The following is a 27026-nucleotide window of genomic DNA, read 5'->3' as shown; positions in this document are numbered from 1 at the left end:
TCTGGGATGGCATGAGGGTGAGTAAATGATGAAAGAATTAAAAATGTTTGGGTGAACTATCCCTTTAAAGTGATAGCTCAGCCATAATTTAATATTTTGTCATCATTTCCCTACCCTCATGTTGTTCCAAACCCATGTGACCCTTTGTATTATGTGGAACACAAAATAGGTTAGACAGAATTTTATGGACTGACAGTCTCGGTCACCATTCACTTTTAAAATATGGAGAAAAAAATACATTAACTGAAAGTAAATAGTGAAACATTCTGTCTAATATCTCCTTATTGTGTGGTGAATGATGACAGCATTTCCAATAATAATAATAACAATAATAATAATAATAATAATAATTCTGTAATACATGTAAATGTGTATTATGTAATGGAATATAGGGGAGTTAATGTCTATTATGTCATTTGTGAAAGTAACAAGTTACTTACTACTTGAGTACTCTTAATTGGATACTTTCTTACTCTTACTCAAGTAATTATTTATGTTGGTACTTTTACTTGAGTACAGTGTTTGGCTACTCTACCCACCTCTGTCTGTGGTAGCTCCAATAACACACTCTACGTGAGGCAGGAAGGTGTCCTAACATGAGAACAGGAAGAGAAATATTGAAGAGGAGAAACTTGGGCGGACAGGAGAAGGTGCCGGGCATTCCTGAAGTGGCGAAATCTCAAGGGTGAGTCCTTTTTAGGAGTGATGATAACAGTGTTGATATCTCTAGGCTTGACCCTTAAATGCATACCTCCGGCATTTATTGACCCAGGACCTAATATCACCCCCTGTTATCTAAATTTTATTTTATTTTGTTATTTTATTATGCCTCCACCTGTTTAGTATCCCTGAAAATATTACTTATGAGCAGTGTAACAATAAAAAATGGCAATATATATTTATTTATAACTGCTTACTTACCAAAAGTGTATTGGGTCGTTAGTGACCCAAAATATGTAATATATATATATATATATATATATATAATTTGTTTTTCAGTCATTATTTCAAGCAGTCAATATTTGTTAAATTAACTGGTAATGGTGGATTCTGATTATTATTCCAGACAGTTTCTGAGGCTTTGCATTGTTTGCTAACTAGGTCCAGAACTTTAAAGCAACAAGCAATACAAACTTCTCTTCCATATCAATCAGATTTTTTTCTAACCGGCTGCGACTGCAACAAAGCGACAAACAAGTAATTTTGTCCTTTTCTTGGTTGCATCGAAGTGAAATCTCATTGGTCCAAAGTCTTGTTCCATATAACTGTATATTAAACCTCAAATACAGTCATGGGAATAAGAAAGTACACCCTCCTTGAATTCTATGGTTTTACGTATCAGGACATAATAAAAATCATCTGGTCCTTAGCAGGTCTTAAAATTAGGTAAATACAACCTCAGATGAACAACAACACATGACATATTACACCGTGTCATGATTTAATTAACAAAAACAAAGCCAAAATGGAAAAGCCATGTGTGAAAAACTAAGTACACCTTATGATTCAATAGCTTGTAGAATGACCTTTAGCAGCAATAAATTCAAGTATTCGTTTTCTGTATGACCTTATCAGTCTCTCACATCATTGTGGAGGAATTTTGGCCCACTCTTCTTTACAACATTGCTTCAGTTCATTGAGGTTTGCGGGCATTTGTTTATGCACAGCTCTCTTAAGGTCCCGCCACAGCATTTCAATCGGGTTGAGGTCTGAACTTTGACTGGGCCATTGCAACACCTTGATTCTTCTCTTTTTCAGCCATTCTGTTGTAGATTTGCTGGTTTGCTTGGGATCATTGTCCTGTTGCATGACCCAATTTCGGCCAAGCTGTAGCTGTCAGACAGATGGCCTCACATTTGACTCTAGAATACTTTAGTATACAGAGGAGTTCATGGTCGACTCAATGACTGCAAGGTGCCCAGGTCCTGTGGCTGCAAAACAAGCCCAAATCATCACCCCTCCACCACCGTGCTTGACAGCTGGTATGAGGTGTTTGTGCTGATATGCTGTGTTTGGTTTTTGCCAAACGTGGCGCTGTGCATTATGGCCAAACATCTCCACTTTGGTCTCGTCTGTCCAAAGGACATTGTTCCAGAAGTCTTGTGGTTTGTTCAGATGCAGCTTTGCAAACCTAAGCCGTGCTGCCATGTTCTTTTTAGAGAGAAGAGGCTTTCCCTGGCAACCCTTCCAAACAAGCCATACTTGTTCAGTCTTTTTCTAATTGTACTGTCATGAACTTTAACATTTAATATGCTTACTGAGGCCTGTAGAGTCTGAGATGTAACTCTTGGGTTTTTTGCAATTTCTCTGAGCATTGCACAGTCTGACCTTGGGGTGAATTTGCTGGGACGTCCACTCCTGGGAAGATTGGCAACTGTCTTGAATGTTTTCCACTTGTGAATAATCTTTCTCACTGTAGAATGATGGACTTTAAATTGTTTGGAAATGGCCTTATAACCCTTCCCAGATTAATGGTCAGCAACAATTGCTTCTCTAAGATCATTGCTGATGTCTTTCCTCCTTGGCATTTTGTTAACACACACCTGAATGCTCCAGACCAGCAAACTGCTAAAACTTCAGCTTTTATAGAGGTGGTCACACTTGCTGATGATCAATTAATCAAGGGCATTTGATTAGTAGCACCTGGCTACTACTTAGCCTCTTAATTCCTATGGAAGCAGTAAGGGTGTACTTAGTTTTTCACACATAAATTCTCCATTTTGGCTTTATTTTTGTTAAATAAATCATGACATGGTGTAATATGTCATGTGTTGTTGTTCATCTGAGGTTGTATTTACCTAATTTTAAGACCTGCTAAGGACCAGATGATTTTTATTATGTCCTGATACGTAAAACCATAGAATTCAAGGAGGGTGTACTTTCTTTTTCCCATGACTGTATGTTCTGATTTGCTCTGATTTTGTTGCTTTGCATAGCATTTTTGCCTTCAGCCTGGACCAGGACTGTGATCATCATAGACATTAGCCGTGTTTCCACTATCGGGCCAAATGAGAGCATGCTAATGCGTGCCAGGACCAGTTGCATTCCCACTGTCACTTCTGGGGCTTCATTGTGCCTCCTCGGGGCTTTCTCAGGGCCAATGGCCTTTGGCCTGCCGATTACCTTTGGGCCAAACAAGTCCAACTGGGGACTGAGGCAGGGTCAATGTCAAAGGTGGAGTTTTGCCAGGTTGAGTATCCAGCACACAACGGTACATATTCTGGGAAAATATTAAAATTGCGGGTACAGTACAAATCCGTTAAAACACACAATGGACAAAGCAATGCCCAAATGAATGGTGTAGTGGGACATCGTCCCACTGTTAGTAGAGAGACCACTCGGGACACCAGTTACAGTGGCAGTTACAGTTGGTGAGTTGTCAATGCTAAGTTATCTTGCTGTTTACATTCTGTAGGAGAAGAATGTTGACACAAAGTTTTATGAGTTAGAATGAGACTCTCGCAGAAGTTCACGCAAGGGTAGCGCTTGGGAGAGAGGGCGCGAGGGGAAGATAAACAGAGGGGAAGCACATGTGTGATCCAGTGAAATGGGTTTTATATGCCTATCTGAATGTTTAATAAAACATTGCATTCACTCAGAAGCTGCATTGTGTCCTGCATTGACTGAGGTTCACAGCCGACTGGCAGATAGCCTAGGACCCATGAAATCACGCTCTGTAAGAATGGTCAGTGGATCAACGCTAAGCTCACGCACTACCGCAGTATGAGGATAGCAGTTTTACACTGGTAGCAGCGGTGGTTGGCTATATATATTATTGCTGGGACACTTGTTTGCAGTCGAATGCTGTGCATACCATCACCATATCTTGCAAGCGCTGAGAAATAACCGCTATGAATTCTCACGTGCATCTCCACGTGCAAGTTGGATTACGTGCATTTTTTTTTCTCTTTCTTTTTTTTTTACTTACTCTCCCTCCCTCACACGAAATGGTGGACGATGAGAACGCAGCTGCAGGAGAGTCATCACAAGCCAGAGAAATTGTGAGTGCTTCAAATTCACATCTACCATTTAAAATTGAACTTCCTGCACCTTTTTCCAGTGAGGGGACAGAATCATTTAGTTCATGCATACAAAGATTTGAAGTGGCACTTAATGTTGCAGCATCACCACTTGAAAAGGCTAAACTTCTCCCTGTGAGGCTCACAGGCCCTGCTTTTGCATACTGGCAGTTCCTCTCTCCTACTGTGCAGGCAGATTATGCATTAACGAAAGCCAGCTTGAGTACTGTTTTTGGTTGAACAACATTTTTGGCCACATTTCAAACGTATCTGAATGCTCGTCAATGCTGCCCCGATTAAATTACGTCCATACCGTACATCACCAGCCACTCAGGTTCTGTTGCAACAGGAGGTGGAAAAACTTTTGGATCATGATATCATTGAGGAGTCTCACAGTCCCTGGTCGGCTCCGGTAGTGCTTGTGCGGAAAAAAGACGGCATGCATCGATTTTGTATCGACTACCGGTGACTCAATGATGTCACGATCAAAGATTCACACCCGCTTCCTAGAGTTGACGACACCCTTGATAGACTCGCTGGAGCTAAAGTATTCAGCACCATTGATTTTACTGCCGGCTACTGGCAAATTCTTCTTGACCCAAGTGACAAAGAGAAAACCGCTTTCTCCACTGGGTCTGGCCTATACCAATTTTGCATGATGCCGATGGGCATATCTAATGCTCTACCCAGCATCCAACACTTGATGGAACTAGTGCTTTGTGGCCTGCATTGGAGTGTTTGCCTAATTTACTTACATGATATCATCGTTTATAGTCCTGACTTTTCTCAACATTTGATTCACTTACGTGAAGTTTTCCAACATTTTCGCATGGCAGGACTCAAACTCAAACCTTCCAAACACTGTAATGTTCTGTGTGCAATTGTTTATCCTATCACCAAAAAAAAATTCCTTGTGCACGTGAGAACACTTGGCAATAAAGCTCATTCTGATTCTGATTTTACAACACTAAATATTAGTATCATAATATTTTGTTGATCCCTGATTGCTCCAATCCAAAAAGTACTGTAAGTTACTATTTTCGTTGTGACTGACTGGTTCACAATCATTTCATTTTACAGTTGACCTTGCCTATATACAGTACCACCTATTTTCTGTCTAATATTTTCCAGTGGATGAGCTACATAGTCTTAATAATACTATTTTTGGTATTCAGGGACCACATAATAAAGGGCAGCCCTAAATTCCATTATAGATATATGTTGCTCTTTTCAGTGGGAACATGCATTAGGTTCTCAAATCCAAACTAAACAGGAAAACTTGGCTGGCATGCATTGTCTGCTGTGTGCGTATATTCAGGGCCCTGGCACTGTTGTTAAGGATAAACTGCATTGGCTGCCTGGCATATACAAGTATACATGCTTCCAGGGTGATCTTGTGCCAGCTGTATCTACACTAGGCATGATATCTTACTGGCATAAATGTCCCGTGCCTTACTTCTTGACGGAACTGGCAGTAATGTGAGTCAGAGTGGTCTGTAAATAGCAAATAGAACAAAATATATGATAATGATATTAGTTACTGACTCCAGGTTGTTTCAATACATGATAGTTGTTTTCACAACTTATCAGCATTTCCTTATCACTCTTATTTTACATTTCCTTAACACTTTACAACATGTTTGTACACATTAACAATAGTTAACACAATGGACCTCATTCAGAGTAGTGCCATAGTGACAGGAATGAAAATGAGGCTGACTATATATATATATATATATACACTATATTGCCAAAGTATTCGCTCACCCATCCAAATAATTGAATTCAGGTGTTCCAATCACTTCCATGGCCACAGGTGTATAAAATGAAGCACCTAGGCATGCAGACTGCTTCTACAAACATTTGTGAAAGAATGGGTCACTCTCAGGAGCTCAGTGAATTCCAGCGTGGTACTGTGATAGGATGCCACCTGTGCAACAAGTCCAGTCGTGAAATTTCCTCGCTACTAAATATTCCACAGTCAACTGTCAGTGGTATTATAACAAAGTGGAAGCGATTGGGAATGACAGTAACTCAGCCACGAAGTGGTAGGCCACGTAAAATGACAGAGCGGGGTCAGCGGATGCTGAGGCGCATAGTGCGCAGAGGTCGCCAACTTTCTGCAGAGTCAATCGCTACAGACCTCCAAAGTTCATGTGGCCTTCAGATTAGCTCAAGAACAGTGCGTAGAGAGCTTCATGGAATGGGTTTCCGTGGCCGAGCAGCTGCATCCAAGCCATACATCACCAAGTGCAATGCAAAGCGTCGGATGCAGTGGTGTAAAGCACGCCGCCACTGGACTCTAGAGCAGTGGAGACGCGTTCTCTGGAGTGACGAATCACGCTTCTCCATCTGGCAATCTGATGGACGAGTCTGGGTTTGGCGGTTGCCAGGAGAACGGTACTTGTCTGACTGCATTGTGCCAACTGTGAAGTTTGGTGGAGGGGGGATTATGGTGTGGGGTTGTTGTTTTTCAGGAGCTGGGCTTGGCCCCTTAGTTCCAGTGAAAGGAACTCTGAATGCTTCAGCATACCAAGAGATTTTGGACAATTCCATGCTCCCAACTTTGTGGGAACAGTTTGGGGATGGCCCCTTCCTGTTCCAACATGACTGCGCACCAGTGCACAAAGCAAGGTCCATAAAGACATGGATGAGCGAGTTTGGTGTGGAAGAACTTGACTGGCCTGCACAGAGTCCTGACCTCAACCCGATAGAGCACCTTTGGGATGAATTAGAGCGAAGACTGTGAGCCAGGCCTTCTCGTCCAACATCAGTGTCTGACCTCACAAATGCGCTTCTGGAAGAATGGTCAAAAATTCCCATAAACACACTCCTAAACCTTGTGGAAAGCCTTCCCAGAAGAGTTGAAGCTGTTATAGCTGCAAAGGGTGGGCCGACGTCATATTAAACCCTATGGATTAAGAATGGGATGTCACTTAAGTTCATATGCGTCTAAAGGCAGATGAGCGAATACTTTTGGCAATATAGTGTATATATATAAACATCTTTCCAAAAACTTTTCAGTAAACAAAACACACAATATTAGATGTGATCTAGGGGCTTTAATATAGCTTTCTGCAGCGCATGCCACTGAAGAGACTGTAAGTCTATTCCTAACATCCTCATTTATAATTTTTAATAAATATGGCACTACTCTGTATAATAATAAATAACAATCATTTATAGCATTTATTAAGCTTGTCAATTTCTACATACAGTAATACATTTTTTAAATTAAAAGTTGTATACGTTAACATTAGTTCATGCATTTTGAGCCAACGATTAACAATTTACTGTATAAATCAACTTTAACCTTTCTATTCTGCTTTGTAATTTTTGACCGAAATACATTTTTCAGATTTCATAAGTGGTACAAGACTTTGTGAATTTTCCACCACTAGCCATCCGAACACACACACACAAAATTGACTTGATTCGATAAGTCTGTGGTTGTAAAAATAAAAATAAAAAATAAGAGAAGACAACTTTGCTGTCAACTTTGCAATTTGCAAAATTGACCGGCCAAAGGAAATGAATGGGAAAGACTAAACAACAAAAGCAATTTTTATTTTAATTTGTCAGATACAATATATTAATCATCCACAATGCATCACAGTGCAAAAGATACACCCCCTCCCAAACACAAATACCCACACACAAATGAACTTGTGACACTATGACAGATAATTTTTTTTATTCTGTCAGATAAAATCTATAAATCAACCACAATGCAGAACACACACACACACACACACACACACACACACACACACACACACACACACACACACACACATAAATAATGGGGTAAGACCATATAACACCCACAATGCAGAACACACACACACACACACACACACACACACATAAATAATGGGGTAAGACCATATAACACCCACAATGCAGCACACACACACACACACAGAAATAAATGGGTGAGACTAACATAGCCAGAACACAGAACAAAACACACGCAAACACACAAATGCAAACACGCACAAACAGAGAACAAAGTCTGTCTTCTGTTTTATACACTAACTGAACTTTAACAGTCCATTGCTGTTCCTTTCTGTTTATTACTATTACTTTCCTTAAATTCTATTCCATTATTATTAATTTACTTTGTTATTACATTTTGATGTTTAAAATAATTGATTGGTAACAAAATGATTCTTTTATGTCTTCTCTTTGTAACACCTGGTCAGGTTTGAGTGTAAGCATAATGTGACATTATGAAAAAACAAAAAGCTAATATTTGACATAATAGTTTGATAATGTATATGATAATACACATGCAGCCACCTACTTGCTATTATTGTCATGTCATGACATTTTTTTTACCAGATGGCAGCAATCTGCCCTCGATACATGACACATTCTCATATTTTCTTCATGTTTCAACTATTTATTTTTTTCTGTACTGAAGTTACATAAATTTGCTGATTTGCATATGCAAATAAATGGTGAAATCGAGAAATGTATATGTAAATAAAAAAAATAAATAAAAAAACATTAAACCCCCAAAGAAGTGCATAATTTTATTGTTTTTACGTCAGGTAAAAAGAGATGTTATTTCTTTAAAAAATAAAATAAAATACACCTGCACTGTGTCTGGTCAAAAACCACCGCAAACAGCAAAGTAAGCAGCCCTACTTGATCAGAACAGGAGGGTTAATAAATTATTGCAAACAAAGTTATGATGTTCAAATAATAAAGCATTAACTTATGTTAACGTATAGAATCTCATGGTAAAGTGTTACAAACTTTTGACTCCAAAAGAAAAAGAAAAATGAAATTATATTTTGCATAAAGAAAATGAAGCCAATTTTATGACCATTACGTTTTTTGTTTTTTGCGTTACAAAATAATCACATACAAGTACACTTTTAATCACATATACCCAAGTACATTTTCCACCCACATTCTCATTACTGTTAAAACCATCCTGTCATACACAGTGATCAGGCATGTGATCGGCTAAGCACAAAAAAAGCAGGAAAATATACCGAGCAAAGTGGGGGGCAGGATTGTAATATGATAAACTTTGGGTCATCTCATATTGAAGCTGTCATCTCAGTGTTTTCCCACACACAGCCGCTAGATGGCGCCACCAGATAGTTCAGTACTGACTGAAGCAGTTAATGCATTGTTAAACGCGGATATGCCATGCATCGCGATTTCAATTTTAATTCACTCCATAATGCTGCGGATATCATATACCAGTGTTTCAGAGGTCAACGAGATTTCCCTCAACATGTACTGTTCCTGTGCTGCTTTTACAACTGTCACGCTGATTTTTCCACATTAATGTGAAAATGCTAATGAATAAAAATGTAATATTACATGTTCTTAGGAGTGCCAAACCCTTAGGAGTTTTTACAGAGAGTGCTCTTCCAAAATCTCATGTCCATTATTACATATGTTACCCGTTCATTTTCCAATCTAAACAGGGGAAAAATTAGTCTAGACTAAACATTTTCAAATGAAGTCCTGATGGCGAAAATCAGAATCCTACTGAGCCCCTAAAGGGCCACAGTGGTGGGGATAAAATTAGTAGCGGGAAAAGAATAAGCAAATGCTTTTGCGTCCTCTCACAAAACTTTGCGTTATCCCGAGAAACTGTGTTCTCTTACAAATCATTTTGCGTTCTCTCACAAATTATTTTGCGTTCTCTTGCAAAACTTTGCGTTCCCCCATGAAACTTTGCTTTCTCTTGCAAATGATTTTGCGTTCTCTAGCAAAACTTTGCATTCCCCGAGAAACTTTGCGTTCTCTCGCAAATTATTTTGCATTCTCTTGCAAATTATTTTGCGTTCTCTAGCAAAACTTTGCATTCCCCTGAGAAACTTTGCATTCTCTTGTAAAACTTTGCTTCCCTCGAGAAACTTTGCGTTCTCTCGCAAATTATTTTGCCTGCTCTCGCAAAACTTTGCGTTCCCCCGAGAAACTTTGCGTTGTCTCGCAAATTATTTTGCATTCTCTCGCAAAACTTTGCGTTCCCCCGAGAAACTTTGCGTTCTCTCGCAAATTATTTTGCGTTCTCTCTCAAAACTTTGCGTTCTCTTGCAAATTATTTTGCGTTCTCTAGCAAAACTTTGCTTCCCCAAGAAACGTTGCATTCTCTCGCAAATTATTTTGCGTTCTCTCTCAAAACTTTGCGTTCCCCCGAGAAACTTTGCTTTCTCTCACAAATTATTTTGCGTTCTCTCACAAAACTTTGCGTTCCCCCGAAAAACTTTGCGTTCTCTCGCAAATTATTTTGCGTCCTCTCGCAAAACTTTGCGTTATCCCGAGAAACTGTGTTCTCTTACAAATCATTTTGCGTTCTCACAAATAATTTTGCGTTCTCTTGCAAAACTTTGCGTTCCCCAATGAAACTTTGCGTTCTCTTGCAAATTATTTTGCGTTCTCTAGCAAAACTTTGCGTTCTCTCGCAAATTATTTTGCATTCTCTCGCAAATTATTTTGCGTTCTCTAGCAAAACTTTGCATTCCCCTGAGAAACTTTGCATTCTCTTGTAAAACTTTGCTTCCCTCGAGAAACTTTGCGTTCTCTCGCAAATTATTTTGCGTTCTCTCGCAAAACTTTACGTTCCCCCGAGTAACTTTGCGTTCTCTCGCAAATTATTTTGCCTTCTCTCGCAAAACTTTGCGTTCCCCCGAGAAACTTTGCGTTCTCTCGCAAATTATTTTGCGTTCTCTCACAAAACTTTGCGTTCCCCTGAGAAACTTTGCATTCTCTTGCAAATTATTTTGCATTCTCTTGCAAAACTTGTGCTGTCGACTATGCATTCCCACATCTAAATGCTCTGCTGGCTATTGCATTTATGAGAGTTAAGACTACAGGTGCCGGTGTCTACTTTTTGTGGAAAACTGTATATTGAAACTCCTAATGAGTGAAAAGATACAGTGACTCCTTTCTGTATTGCATCATACATCTGATATACTGTATGTCATATGCAAAAAAAAAAAGAAAAAGATTTTAAATGCAATTCAAAATGCAACATATTTAAAAATGCTACAAAATGACTTTTATTTATGTAGCATGTTTTCCCAAACTATAGTGGAATTTAAACATCATATATGCTCAAATATCAACAATTTTTTTTATATATACGTATGTTTATGTGTCCATTTATTGTGCGCCAGCAGATGGCGGCAAGTGAATGTGTTATGAGTGAGTCAATCATTCAACACTGGTGCACCAAACTGAATAAATGATGCCTCCACAGGGCACTCCAAAGGGACAGCAATCATGGTGGCCATATGAATTATTTAAAAGTGAGTTCCGAATTGCAGTTATTTTAAATCCCAAAACCTTCTTTTGGGCTTCACTCTTACATTGCTCTGGCTTTCTTGTTGAACTCAATAGATGGAATAATGCTGGAATACACAGTAGAGCTAGCAGGAGACTGTCATTATAATGCAAAATAATGTGTGAGAGAACGCAAAAGTTTGTAAGAGAATGCAAAAGCATTTGCTTATTTCTTTCCCGACCCAACACATTTTATCCCCACCACTTTGGCCCTTTAGGGGCTCCGTAGGAGCCTCTGTCTCACATGTTCTCAACAAAGTGTGTGCGTGACGCAGAAGCAGCTGTGAAGTTTGTGAGTGAAGTTCCGAGGGAAGGTTGAATGACACTTTTTTGGGTGAAAAATGCTCATCGAGAATGCACTGGACAGGACATTGTCGATAACATGAAGAATCGCATCCCTGAAGTATGGTTTAAATTAAAATAATGTATTAACTGCATTACAACAAACCGTGTTGTATACCACATACTGAGAACTGCAAAATCTGACACGTGCAAGCCAAGGCAAACAGACCTTCTTCGTGTACTCAACCCTGTTGACCAGCTCTATAAGTCTCGACTCAGCTGTAAATCCATGTGACAAACTCTATAAACTTCCAAAATAAATATGTGAAACCAGACACCTGACACACGATGGACTATGACACATGTTTCTGAATGTGGGATAAAGGAATCGAGGCACTAAGAGACTATTGGCAATGATGAATTTGAGGGTGTAGGATTGTGTGTTTGTCTTACAAAAATTCTAAAAGGATAACAAGGTGAATTTCAAAAAGAAATGTCCAAATCATATTTCACTCCAAAAAAAATAAAAATAAAAAAACATACATACAGAACAAAGAAAACAAAACAAATTAAGAATTAGAATTTTACACAAAAATGATATTTTTATTTTATGAAAAAAGCTTAATCCATTATTTTCGTCAACTAAGCACATTTTCAACCCAAATTCTTATTCTCATTACTGACAAAATTCTCTCTCTCTCTCTCTCTCTCTCTCTCTCTATATATATTATTATTATTATTATTTTTTTATTAAAATCAGAATAAATTAAATGCTGTCAAACAAATACTACCATTTAGAATTTAAATAATACATTTTACTTTTGCATATTACAGAGAATGGTAAAAAATTAATGTTGTAACTTTGCAAAAACAAAAATCGTATGGTTTAAAAATAGACTATTTTTTTTAATGCATTTTTTAATTTTTTTTATTCTTTTCTTAGTTTTTGAGGGTAAAATATAAGACCCATTGAGCTGTTCAGGTTGTAGTCCAAAAACCCGGAAGTCTAATTCACCATGTGTTCCCTCAGGATTTTCCTTTGAGTTTCCATAATGGGATTTTTCAATTTATGAGTAAAATCAGAATCAGAATGAGCTTTATTGCTAAGTATGATTACACATACAAGGAATTTGTCTTGGTGACAGGAGCTTCCAGTGTACAACAATACAAAAACAAACAGCAGCAAGACATAGATAATAATAAAAAAATAAAAAATAAAACTAATTATACACATACGTACAGACACACACATACATACACACATACACATGGGTAGTGCAAATCTAATACAAATCTGTTATGTACAGTGCAAATGTTTTTTTGTTTTGTTTTTTTCAGAGGAATGAAATGGCAGAAGAGGTTGGATGTGTTGGATAAATATAAGAAAGACTAAACTGTGTATTGCACATAGTTATTGCTCAATGGGGCTATTTAACTGTTCATGAGATGGATAGCCTGAGGGAAAAAACTGTTCAAAAAGGTAGGGGGCAGGGTGAGTGGGGTTCAGAGTGATTTTTCCAGCCTTTTTCCTCACTCTGGAAATGTATAGTTCTTGAAGTGTGGGGGCAGGGGGCAACCAATAATCCTCTCAGCAGTCCGAACTGTCCTTTGTAGTCTTCTGATTTCTGATTTCGTAGCTGAACCAAACGAGACAGTTATTGAAGTGCAGAGCACAGACTCAATGACTGCTGAGTAAAACTGTATCAGCAGCGCCTGTGGCAGGTTGAATTTCCTCAGCTGGCGAAGGAAGTACAACCTCTGCTGGGCCTTTTTCACAATGGAGTCAATGTGGGTCTCCCACTTCAGGTCCTGTGAGATGGTAGTGCCCAGGAACCTGAATGACTCCACTGCTGCCACAGTGCTGTTTAGAATGGTGAGGGGGGTCAGTGTTGGGGTGTTTCTCCTAAAGTCCACAATGATCTCCACCGTTTTGAGCGTGTTCAGCTCAAGGTTGTTTTGACTGCACCAGACAGCCAGCTGTACAACCTCCCTTCTGTATGCAGACTCATCGTCATCTCGGATGAGGTCGATGAGAGTGGTGTCGTCTACAAACTTCAGGAGCTTTACAGAGGGGTCCTTGGCGATGCAGTCATTGGTGTAGAGGGAGAAGAGTAGTGGGGAGAGCACACATTCCTGGGGGGCACCGGTGCTGATTGTGCAGGTGCTAGAAGTGAGTTTCCCCTGTCTCACAAGCTGCTGCCTGTCCGTCAGAAAGCTGGTAATCCATTGACAGATAGACATGGGAACAGATTTGGTGTAATTTATTCTGGAGTATAGCTGTTATGATGGTGTTGAAAGCTGAACTGAAGTCCACAAAAAGTATCCTTGCATATGCCCCTGGTCTGTCCAGATGTTGCAGGATATGATGCAATCCTATGTTGACTGCATCATCCACTGACCTGTTTGCTCGATAAGCAAATTGAAGGGAATCTAGAAAGGGTCCAGTGATGTTCTTCAGGTGGGCCAACACCAGTCTCTCAAATGATTTCATGACCACAGACGTCAGGGCGACAGGTCTGTAGTCATTAAGTCCTGTGATTTTTGGTTTCTTTGGGACAGGAATAATGATTGAGTGTTTGAAGCAGCATGGGACTTCACACTGCTCCAGTAATCTAATGAAGATCTGTATGAAGATGGGGGCCAGCTGGTTAGCACAGGATTGAAAACATGCTGGTGAGACGCCATCTGGGCCTGAAGCCTTCCTCGTCTTTTGTTTCCGAAAGACGCGGCTCACATCATCTTCACAGATATTAAGTGCAGGTTGAGTAGCAGAAGGGGGGTTGGAGGAGGTGTTGGTGTTTGTGTGAAGTGAAGGTCAGAGTGGGTGTGGGGTGTGAGAACACATTCAGGTCGTCAGCCAGTTGTTGGTTCCCTACAGGGTTGGGGGAAGGAGTCCTGTAATTTGTGAGTTGTTTCATTCCACTCCACACTGATGCAGGGTCATTAGCTGAAAACTTGTTTTTCAGTTTCTCAGAGTATCTTCTTTTAGCCACTCTGATATCCCTGTTCAGTGTGTTCCTGGCCTGATTGTACAAGACTTTATCCCCACCCCTGTAAGCATCCTCTTTGGCCTGACGAAGCTGCCTGAGCTCTGCTGTAAACCATGGTTTGTCGTTGTTGAACTTTAAATAAGTCCTAGTAGGAATGCACATATCCTCACAGAAACTGATATATGATGTAACAGTATCTGTAAGCTCATCCAGGTCTCTGGCTGCAGCCTCAAAAACACTCCAATCCATGCAATCGAAGCAGGCTTGTAGTTCCCGCTCTGCTTCATTGGTCCATCTCTTTACAGTCCTTAGTACTGGCATTGTTGATTTTAATTTTTGCCTGTAGGTTGGAAGAAGATGAACCAAACAGTGATCAGAGAGTCCCAAAGCTGCTCTAGGGACAGAGCGATATGCATCCTTTATTGTTGCGTAGCAATGATCCAGTATATATGTGTCTCTGGTGGGGCATGTGATGTGCTGTTTGTATTTGGGCAGTTTACGTGTGAGATTTGCTTGGTTAAAATCCCCAAGATTAATAATAACTGAGTCCGGGTATTGTTGTTCCATGTCTGTGATTTGATCAGCCAGCTGTTGCAGTGCTGTGTTCAAACATGCGTTTGGCGCGATATACACACTCACCAGAATAAACGAGGAAAACTCCTGCGGTGAGTAGAAAGGCTTACAGTTAATAAAGAGTGCTTCCAAATTAGGACAGCACATCCTCTTTAAGGTTGTTACACCTGTACACTAACTTTCACTTATATAAAAGCATGTTCCACCACCTCTTGTTTTCCCCGTTAACTCCGTGATGCGATCTGCTCTGAACAGCTGGAAGCCTGGCAGATGTAACGCGCTGTCCGGAATGGCTTCACTCAGCCAGGTCTCTGTGAAGCACAAGGCAGCAGAGGTTGAAAAGTCCTTGTTTGTGTGGGTGAGGAGATGTAGTTCGTCCGTTTTGTTAGGAAGAGAGCGGAGATTCGTTAAGTGAATACTCGGCATCACTCCAACTAAAATGTTTAGCAAAATGTCTGAATATTCAAAAACCAGGAAAAGATTGTCTGGTACATGCTGTTGAATGTTCAGCAGTTCATCTCTGTTAAAACTGACTGGAAAAAGATTACTAAACACAGGACAAACAAACAAAAACAACAAAAGAACTGAGGATCTCCACACTGAGGCAGCCATCCGCGGCGCCATCATGATGATCAATATTTGATCTTTATCAAAATAAAGTCTGTGGTAAACAGGACTTGACGATTCGTGGACGTTTTGTTCTACAACATAAATTACACACTTTCATACCGCAAACTGTAATAGAGTATTCTATCAGTAATAAGTCAGACGACACACAGGTGGTTACTGAACTGACATGCTTTATCTAGTCTCCTATTACACTGTCTCCTGCTTACGTACAACTCACGTACATCTTATGTATCATGAATTAAACTAGAATACATTACATCTCCTGTTTTTTTTTTTTTTTTTTAAACAATTCAGAACTTTAACATTTGTCTCAACATTCAACAATGTATTCACCAAACATTAGATTTATTACTTAACTATATCATTTAGCATTTACTTTGAGACCTTTAAATCAATAAGTAATCTAATGCATTTTATAGTCTTTGAATCTTGATGGCATTTTAACTTCTCTTCCAAATCTTGTGGTGATAGCTGGCTTGCTCTGTCTTTCAGGTGAACCATTTTGATGTGTGTGCTTCACCACAAAAGGTAAGTCTGGATTTGTTTCTTCTTCCAGCATTGTATTTGAGTTTGACTCAGTGTAAAAGTCAGTTTGTTCACTTGTTTTTAACAGATGCTTTCTGTTTCTTCTGTAAACCTTTCCATCAGGTGTGCGAAGAACATACGATCTTGGCAATTCATGTTTCTTAAGAACTGTTGCAGGCTTCCAGGTTTGTCCTTGCTGTATCCTCACTTTGTCCCCTGGTGATATGTCCGGCAATTTTTTGGTGTTTTTGTCATAATAACATTTCTGCTTTGACTGCCTGTTTTTGAGCTTTTCTTGAATTTGTCCACTTCCTTTTGGAGTCAACAATGTGGTGGAAGTTTCGTTTTCAACCTTTTCCCCATTAAAAGTTGTGCCGGTGACAGTCCAATGCCATCTAGTGGAGTATTGCGATATTCCATCAATGAACATATGGATCTCCATTCTCACTTTGTGACTTTGTGAGCATTTTCTTGATGGTCTGGACTATTCTTTCTGCTTGTCCATTAGACCGAGCATTTCCCGGACTAGACGTTTTGTGCTCAAATTCCCAGTTTTCTGCAAAACATTTGAATTCGTGACTGGCATATTGTGGACCATTATCTGATATTACCACATCCGGTATACCATGTCTGGCAAACAGTGATTTCAATGCAGTGATCATTCCTCTGCTCGTAGTGCCACTCAGCTTTGCAATTTCTGGAAATTTGGAGTAGTAGTCTACACACAGCAAATATTCTGAACAATTGTGCTGAAACAAATCAGTACCGACCTTTGCCCATGGTCTTCCTGGCAATGTGTGAGGTATTAGTGATTCTCTTGAGTGACTGTTTTGATGAGTGTTGCATATGGCACATTGAGATACCATTTTCTCAATTTGAGCTGACATTCCTGGACAATAAATGATGTCTCTTGCTTTTTCCTTGCATTTCACCATGCCCAGATGTGACTCATGAATTCGGTCCAGTATTTCATTTCTCATTTTGTTTGGAATTATGAGTTTTGCAGCTTTGAACAGCAATCCTGATGTGTAACTGAGTTCCTCTTTAAATGTCCAATATTTCTGAACATCTTTGTGAACTGAGCCTTTCTCAGCAGGCCATCCTTTCATGATGTAGTCTTTCAACATCTGCATTTCAGGATCACCAGCTGTTGCTTTTCTGAAGTCTTGCAGTTTCTTTTCAGATACAGGTAGCTGAGGTGTGATGCAGTTTACCTCCAACTCCTCTTCAAGCAGGTCTTCGGTGTGTTCATCAAGGTAAGCACGACTCTGCTAAATGCATCTCTTTGCCCGGCTTGTATGTGACTTTCAGCTTGTACCTTTGGAGTCTGAGCAACATCCTTTGTAGTCTCAATGGTGTTTGGTGTAGCGTTTTTTTGAAAATGCTCTCAAGCGGCTTGTGATCACTCTCTACTTGAACTTCTCTGCCATATACATATTGGTGGAACCTTTCACATCCGTATATGATAGCAAGTAGTTCCTTCTCAATTTGCGCATATCTACATTGACAGTCTGTGAGCGCTCTTGATCCATATGCTACTGGTCTGTGATCTTGTAGCAAAACTGCACCCATTCCTTCAGAGCTGGCATCTACTGACAATGTTAACGGTTTGTTGACATAGTAGAATTTCGTGTTGGTGTGTTCATTGTTAGTGTTTTGAGTTTCTGAAAACTTTTTTCTTGTTCACTTCCCCAGATCCATTCAGCATCATTCTCCAGCAGCTGTCTGAGAGAAGCACTTACTTCTGACAAGTTGGGAATGAACTTGGCAAGATACTGCAACATACCCAGAAATTTTTATAGAGCTTGTTTGTCTTCTGGTGGAGGTAACTGAACTACGGCTCTCACCTTCTCTTCATCTGGTTTCAGTCCTTCAGCTGTCAGTACATGACCAATATACTTGATCTGCGAAGTTCTGATCTGACATTTCTTTTTGTTCAGCTTGAGGTTGTACTCTCTTGCCCTTTCAAAGAGTTTTATCAGTCTGGCGTCATGCTCTTGTATTGTTTCACCCCATACCAGCAGATCATCCACAATGTTTATCACACCATCCAGATCTTCAATCATTTGTGCTACAGCTCTTTGGAATACTTCAGATGCTGATGATATTCCGAAAGGCAAACGTAGGAACCTGTATCTTCCTATGGGCATGTTGAATGTACACAATTTGGAGCTTTCCTTATCCAATATTATCTGCCAGAACCCTTGGTTGGCATCAAGCACAGTGAATACTTTGGCATTTGGCATGTTTGACAAGACTTCTTCTATTGTGAGCAGTGGGTAGTGCTCACGTTTAATTGCCTTGTTCAAATCCTGCGGGTCGAGACATATGCAAAATGTATCTGGCTTGACAATTGTCACCATGCTACTCACCCACCCAGTTGGCTCTGTTTGTCTCGCAATGACATTTGTGTCCTCCATCCTGCGCAGCTCTACTATTATTCTTTCTTTTAGTATGACAGGAACTTTTCGTGGAGCATGTATAACAGGCTTTACTGACAGATCCACTTGAATGCGATGGAATCCGGGCATGCACCCTAGACCAGTGAACAGATCTTCATACTGTTTCAGAATGTCATCATCAACAGACACTTCATGTATCCTTTTTATCATGCCCAAAGCTTGACAAGTAGCTCTTCCTAGTATTGTAGGAGCATCTCTTTCTATGATCTGGAACTGAATTTTTTATTTTTGACCTTTGTACTCACAGGTTAACTGTTTCTGTCCCAATGGCGACATCTGGTGTCCAGAGTACGTAAGCAACTTGCAGGTGGATTTATTCAGCTTCTCCATTATGCCCAATGAATTGAAAGTCTTAAACGAGAGAACATTACATTCTGCACCAGAGTCCAGCTTCAATGTGATTTGCTTGCCTCTTATCTCGAGTATTTCTGACCACTTTTTTTTTTCTCTTTTTCTGTCTCTGTTGTGACAGTTTGTATACTTTTCACTTTGTTTCTCTGCACTTCTACCGTGCCTAGGAACATATTTTTTGTCATCTTCTTCTGTCTGTTCAAGCGTGTGCATTTTATTGTTTTGTTTACGCTCATTTCTGCACATTTTTGCGTAGGCAGGACATTTTCTCTGCTCATGTTTATAACCACATCTGCTGCATTTTGTGTTGTCACTCGAGTCATGTTGCACTTCTTTTGGCATACTCTTGTTTGTTTTTTACTTAATTTTTACAGTTTTGATCTTGTGCATGTTTACTTCTTTGTTTAGCACTTTTACTTGGCTAGACATGATTTCGTTAGCTCGAAAAATGTCCACAGCTTTTGCTAATGTGAGGTCTGCCTCTTTAAGTAATCTGGCTCTTACCGTGTCATCTCTTATGCCACAAACAATTCTGTCTCTGATTAATGAATCATGCAGTTCTCTGAACTGGCAGTCTTTGGCCTTGTTCTTGTCCGTGACGTAGGCATCAATATTCACTGACGGTCCTTGAGCCCTCGCGAAGAATGTGACAGATGTAAGGTAGGTTTTTTCTCGGTTCACAATAGTCTTTGAACTTTTGTTTGAGAACGTCAATTTTGTCTCTCTCACTGTCTCAAAATTCAAAAGTATTGCAAACTTTAATTGCCTCCTCACCCGCGACGTGTAGAAATGTGGCACACTGCACTTTTTCTGACTTCTTCGCTTGCTGTCAGGAACAGGTTGAGTTTTTGTATCCAAATCTTCCAGTTTTCGGCAAGGGTGGTTGTAGCTGTGCCATTCTTCTTTCGCTGCACTTACAACTTCTGACACCATGTAATATATTATTTTATCAGTAATAAGTCAGACGACACACAGGTGGTTACTGAACTGACATGCTTTATCTAGTCTCCTGTTACACGTGTTTCCTTCTTATGTACAACCCACGTACATCTTACGTATCATGTATTAAACTAGAATACATTACACAAACATGAATTTTGAAGCCGTATTGAATGACATACTTTTTCTTTTTTTTTTTTTTTAAACACAGCGGCTTCAAATTCACATTTGAGGTATGACTGTGTGTAAATTTATGTTGTAGAACAAAACGTCCACGAATCGTGAAGTAATGTTTACCACAGACCTTATTTTACTCATAAATTCAAACCCCCATTATAAAATCTCATAGGAAAATCCAGAGGGAACCCACGACGAGTTATGTGCAGTCGGAGTAGAGTGGAATCAGAAATATCATAATTCAGAGATCCGAGCACTTGAACGATCAAGCGAAGTCGTACTTACGAGTGGGGAAACTTGGAATTCTAGATGATACACGAGTTGCCGAGATGGGATGTTGGAAGGGGCGTGTCCACATGAAAGATGATGGAAACTAATGATTTTGCAAAAATATTTCAACTTCTGTTGTTTATTATAATAATAATGTACTGTGTGTGTGTGTGTGTGTGTATATATATATATATATATACACACACACACACACACACACACACACACACACACACACTGGCAGCCAGAAGTTTGGAATAATGTACAGATTTAGCTGTTTCGGAAGGAAATTGGTACTTTAATTCACCAAAGTGGCATTCAACTGATCATAAGGTATAGTCAAAACATTACTGATGTAAAAAACAGCACCATCACTTTTGAAAAAAGTCATTTTTGATCAAATTTAGACAGGCCCCATTTCCAGCAGACATCACTCCAACACCTTATCCTTGAGTAATCATGCTAAATTGCTAATTAAAAAGGCTATACAATGCTTGAAATTGCATTGCTGAAGATTTCATACAAAGGTGTACACTACAGTCTTCAAAGACAAAGGACAACTGGGTCTAACAAGGACAGAAAGAGATGTGGAAGGCCCAAATACAACTAAACAAGAGGATAAGTACATCAGAGTCTCCAGTTTGAGAAATAGATGCCTCACATGTCCTCAGCTGACAGCTTCATTGAATTCTACCCGCTCAACACCAGTTTCATGTACAACAGTAAAGAGAAGACTCAGGGGTGCAGGCCTTATGTGAAGAAATGCAAAGAAAAAGCCACTTTTGGAACAGAAAAACAAAAAGAGAAGGTTAGAGTGGACAAAGAAACAGAGACATTGGACAACAGATGATTGGAAAAGAGTGTTATGGATGTTAACCCCATTGAGCTTTTGTGGGATCAGCTAGACTGTAAGGTGTGTGAGAAGTGCCCGAAAAGACACATCTATGGCAAGTGCTACAGGAAGTGTGGGGTGAAATGTCACCTGAGTATCTGGACAAACTGACAGCTAGAATGCCAAGGATCTGCAAAGTTGTCATTGCTGCACATGGAGGATTTTTTGATGAGAACTCTTTGAAGTAGTTTAAGAAGTTCTGATTTTTTAAATTTTTTTTTTCAAATTGTAATAGTAATTTTTCATGTTATTAATGTCATGACTATACATTGTGATCAGTTGAATGCCACTTTGGTGAATAAAAGTACCAACTTCTTTCCATAAGAGCAAAATCTGTACATTATTCCAAACTTTTGGCTGCCAGTGTAAAATGCCACATAAAGCACATTTCATTGGTGTGAACAGACTGAAGAAAAATGCAGAAACTGCATGAGCAACCCTATTTTTTTTAAATCTATTATCTATTTTTTTTAAACAATTAATGCATTTCTACAAATCTGCAAAAAATACTGCATTTCTAACAAGATATAAGGTCTGTTTTCAAGATACTCAATAATATCTATCCAACAAATTGTCTAATTGCTATAGTGTATCCAATTTATGTGTATTCTGTAAACTGTTTGAAATGAGTTTTCTTAACTTAAAATTACTGTGTAATCTCAACACAAACAGTTTGTGTAGAAAGAACCTTATTGAATTGGGTAAACCCAACAAAATTAGACTTGTCAATGTAACTCAAATAAATCTCTTTTATTTCTTTATATACTAACTAGTGAAAGTGAACGTTAGCATGCTAAATACATGCTGGTTGAAAGCACAACAGAGTGTAGTTTAGTGACTATGTTATGGTTAACACAGTAATTGATCACTGAAGCGAGTGATCAGTTTCATGTGCGACATCTACCTGTCCATATTGTTAGTCCTCATCGGAGCCTCTTCATCATAATGGTAACCCCAACACTGCAACATAACAGAAACTCTTCTAAATCTCAACATAACAAAACATTTAACACTAACAAGCATCCCCCTTTATATTCATCTTGCACAAAAACACACAAAATAACACTTAATGTTAACATTTACTCTGCCTATCAAGTCCCATGCAAAGCATGCTGGGAAATGGAAATCCCCTGCCCAGTTTCATCAATGCTATATTAACAACACGAAGTATTCATGTAGTCCCAACTCAAATGGATTAAACAACTTTTAATTGATAAAACACAATGAAATGAAGTTGTGACAATATGTTCTTGAACTGTGTTGCTTTAGTGTATTTTAATTAAGTAAACTGAACAAGCAGCAAAAATCCTTTTGTTTTTCATTCTAATTGAGCATTTCTGTTATTTATTTGTATACTTTTATTTTATAATGTATTTCTTTAATGCAGTTCTTTGTTTATTAAAAAAAATATGTTATATAAAAAAAAAGGTGATGACTACCACGTGTGCGGTGTGATGAGGAGGAGGGAGTGGTCAGGCCATGATGATGCACGGCCGGCACTGAATCAGCTGATCAGCAGGAGAGCAAGATAAAGGGGAGCTGGAGGCACCAGTGAGAGAGAGAGAGAGAGAGAGAGAGAGAGAGACACACGCACGCACGCACGCACGCACGCACGCAGCCGCGTTGCATGTGTGTCTGTGTTTGTTTTATGTTGAGTTTTATCATTAAACTTTACATTGACTGTTTAGCCCCATCCCTTACCCCGTTAAATGTGGCTACTCTCCCAGACTGTTTTGTTTGGAAATTATAATCTTTATCATCATTGTGACACGTTAATTACCACAAAAAATAATTTCAACTCGTCTGTCCTTTTCTTGAAAAAAAAGCAAGAAGCGGTCTTACAATGGAAGTGAATGGGGCCAATTTTTGGAGGGTTTAAAATCAGAAATGTGGAGCTTATAATTTTATAAAAGCACTTACAATAATTCTTCTGTTAAAACTTGTGCATTATTTGAGTGGAAAGTTGTTTAAATGATTGTTTTTATGGGTTTTCAGTTTAGGGTGTACTGAGTTATGTCATCATGGCAATGAACAAGAAAGAATAGCAAGTGATTTCATCATGTAAACGCATATTGATTACGCCTTGTGTCTATACTTTTGAAACAGAGAGTATTTTAACATTTACATATTGGCCCATCGGATCAGTTGTAATTGCCTCACTGTTACCCAGATTTTTGCTTTCTTTAAAGATTTTTTTTTTATTTTTTCAGTCAAATTACAGATGAAATGCTGTCGATTGAGGTGAACTTGTATTGAACCCGGAATATTGCTTGGCTACAAACAAGTTATTGAACATTTCCAGTCCACCATGAGATTAGATTCATCTTTATTTTCATAAAAAAAGTATTTTCAAGTCATTTTTAATGTATTTTTTAATAACATAAGGTGAAGATGTGTATCATTATTAACCTTAATAATAAATGAAAAACCACCGTTAAAGAGAAAGTTCAGCCTAAAAATGATGGCTGAGGCTGGGATTTTGTCTAGCATCTCATTTTATGTTGCACGAAAGAAAGTCAGTACATACAGTCTGTTTCAGATTTATGATCTGTTTTCATTTTGTCTTTTGTTTTACCTATCTAGTTCTGAGAAGAAACCAAGTCATGAGAAGTCAGTGCTCCAGATGAATCCCCTCCACTCAAACAGGCCAGACTGAAAGCTGTGCATCAGTGCTCTGAGAGCGTCAGTCTGGGCAGACTGGCTTTTTTCCACTATCTGGAGAGAGTGGAGTCCATGTGCTGCTTCTGGAAGCTGAAGCACATTGAGCTCGAGGGTAGACACACATGTACACCAAAACATCCCTCAGATCAGGGTCCTTTGAGCCGAGGTCCTTTTTAGTCTGCCACCACTTTTGGTAGACACTAAAGCAAAATTTTTGCTCATGAAACCCTGTGTTTTTGGCATTGCTTTAGTTCCCCCAAAACCTGGGTTAGTAATAAAACATGTAACACTGCTGCTATCTAGTGGGAGGGTTCCAGCCCATGTGAATGAATGTAGGCTCACAAAATGACTTTTAAAACTGGTCTCTGTGTCTGTGCACAACCTTGAGCAAATCACAAATAGAGCAGTTTAGCATACTTACAGTAATTGCATTTCAAGCCATATGTACAAAACCATGTATTCATTAGTAACTGTGACAGGGATCAACCTTATGTTCAGGATGTTAACGGCTAATAAATGCATCATATCTAACAATAAAAATGTATATTCGAGATATATTGTTTCATTATTATGTTTTTCAACATCCAAGATGATATTGCAATGAAACTTCAGTTAAGAGTGCATTAACAGTGATCAGGTCCATTTATTCCAATCTAAATAACAACACAGTAATTAGAGAAGTCATAATGCTTATAATATAGACTGCAATAGATGGAGTATCTTCTTAAATTTCACAATTTTAAACAAATTTTATACAATTTGCACACATTTTAGATGTATTAGAAAAGAGGGCTGACAAACTGCATTTTCTTTTTGATGACCTTTATATATATATATATATATATATATATATATATATATGTGTGTGTGTGTTTTTCAAATAACATTGATAAGGATGGGAATCATAATGAATTTAATGATTCTGGTTCCTTAATGGTTCCAATAATGATTTTTTTATTACTTCTGAGGAAGAATGTTTTGAAAATAAGAAATGCAATTTTCTCGAAAGAGACGAATCAGCAATAAATGTAATAACATTCTTACAGACTTTTTAGGATGAAATCAATTCAATTATTAATCCTACACTGAAAAAACATTACTAGTAAAATGTACTTAATTTTCATTTTGCAAGTTTTTGCACACAGATTTCCTTTGTCACTTTTAAATTAAGAAAAATCTACTTCATGACATAATATTGATAAAAGTGAGTGAGTAAATGTAACAAATATTTCAGTTAATACAGTAACTTTTACTTCACACCAGCTTCGAAAAGTTAAGTAAAATTTACTTTACTCAATTAACTCAAATTAGCGAGTAAGTTTGACAAGGTTTTCTACATTAAGATTGATACAAGATGATGCATTGTAAAGATAACAAACAATCATGAATAATATTTACTTATAAGCTAGAGCATTAATTTGTATGAGTTTTAATTTAAGTACAAATGTAGAATTTACTTAATGTTTTCAAGTTCACACTTAAACTAGCTAATTCAATGTAGAAAGTACTTAATCTTTTCTGCTATATTTACTTCACCACAAAATAATTTCATCAATCATCAATCAAAATCATAATTTCTTTCAGTGTAATTACTTATTTAAAAAGAAAATTCTAAACAAACAGCGAATGTGAAATTTTATTTTTTAATTCATTCATTTATTCTTTATAAACTTTCACATAATTTTTTTTCTGATTCAATAACTACAGATTGTCATATGAACAACCAGTCAGTAACTGCTCCGATTGATGTGTGAAGTGTTTTTGATTCACTAGAATTGCCTCACAAGAGTCTTTTTTTTTTTTTTTTTTGGTAATCGCACTACACTGGCCTGTTGCATGATGGGTAGATTCAAAGAACCGGTTCGTTAGAGTCATTTGTTTGGGAATCAGACTACACTGATAGTGCTGTGTGTTGCGCACTTTAGATTCAAAAGAACTGGTTCACCAGAGTCAATTGTTTGATAATCACGTCTGTTGTGTTTAACGCTGTAGATTCATGACACACTTGCCAATACAAAATGGTGGAGGGCAATTTGAAACATGTGCGACATAGTTACTACAGTTCTGGGAAACAGTCGTGACTAGCTAGCTAATTTCTGCAACAATGCATTTTATTATAGTGTTTAAGCAGTGAGTTACTGTACGTCATTGTACAGGTAACTAATCCCTGGTTGATCAGCTTCGCTAGCTAGGTTTTGTTGGTGAACAACTTGGTTATGCTGGCCCATCTAGCTGCTAGACCAAAACCAAACCAGCACTAACCAGCCTAGACTAGCATGGAAGCTGGTAATTTCAGCATGTCTAAAAGCTGCCCATGCCCTGTTTGTATTTTTATGCCCCCACTTCCCTGAATGAAACCATGGCAGTGCGTCCAAATAAACAACTGTTGAGGTGTTTATATTTGTTGTTTATGGAACAATGTTTAGAGCATGTTTCTTGAATTATAAATATATGTTTCTATTGAAGGAGCTGAAATCTGAAGCTTCTTCGGATTGGATTTCAGCATATGCTCTTTGTTATTCAGACAGAGGAGCAAATTAACTTAACAGTTGAACTACTTTTGTGCATGGTATTTCAGAGCAAAAACCTCCTGCAATCCACTTTAGCCAGGTGCAGTCAACACTGATATAGCACTGCACTGTGAGTATTTAAATGAAGTTATTTTCAGCCCAAAAAATGCCACCTTTTTATGTAAATTAGGCTCTTTATCAGCCTGATTTCATGAAAATTTTGTGATTATGGCAACAGTTTTGCAAAAATTATATTACATAGATCATGACAGGTTTTGCGGCAGTTCTAAGGTGAAATGTCCACTGAGTCAGGTTTGTAGGCCTCCTTGCTCGCACATGCTTTTTCAGTTCTGCTCACAAATTTTCTATCGGATTGAGGTCAGGGCTTTGTGATGGCCACTCCAATACCTTGACTTTGTTGTCCTTAAGTC

At 38.5% G+C, this 27026-nt stretch overlaps 1 long non-coding RNA gene across 1 annotated transcript; it reads left to right on the top strand.

Annotated features, from left to right (window-relative positions):
- The first annotated feature begins 2915 nt into the window (after nucleotides 1-2915).
- LOC127443000 (uncharacterized) lies at nucleotides 2916-24587 on the top strand. The gene is made up of 4 exons (XR_007897579.1): nucleotides 2916-4001; nucleotides 16301-16336; nucleotides 16457-16518; nucleotides 24008-24587. It is a non-coding gene; the product is annotated as an uncharacterized LOC127443000 (long non-coding RNA).
- Nucleotides 24588-27026: the final 2439 nt, after the last annotated feature.

Source organism: Myxocyprinus asiaticus, chromosome 6 (genome assembly GCF_019703515.2).
Source record: "Myxocyprinus asiaticus isolate MX2 ecotype Aquarium Trade chromosome 6, UBuf_Myxa_2, whole genome shotgun sequence".
In the NCBI taxonomy this organism is placed as follows: Eukaryota; Metazoa; Chordata; class Actinopteri; order Cypriniformes; family Catostomidae; genus Myxocyprinus; species Myxocyprinus asiaticus.
Note: the sequence above shows the minus strand (reverse complement) of the source record. Positions and strands in the feature narration are given on the sequence as shown.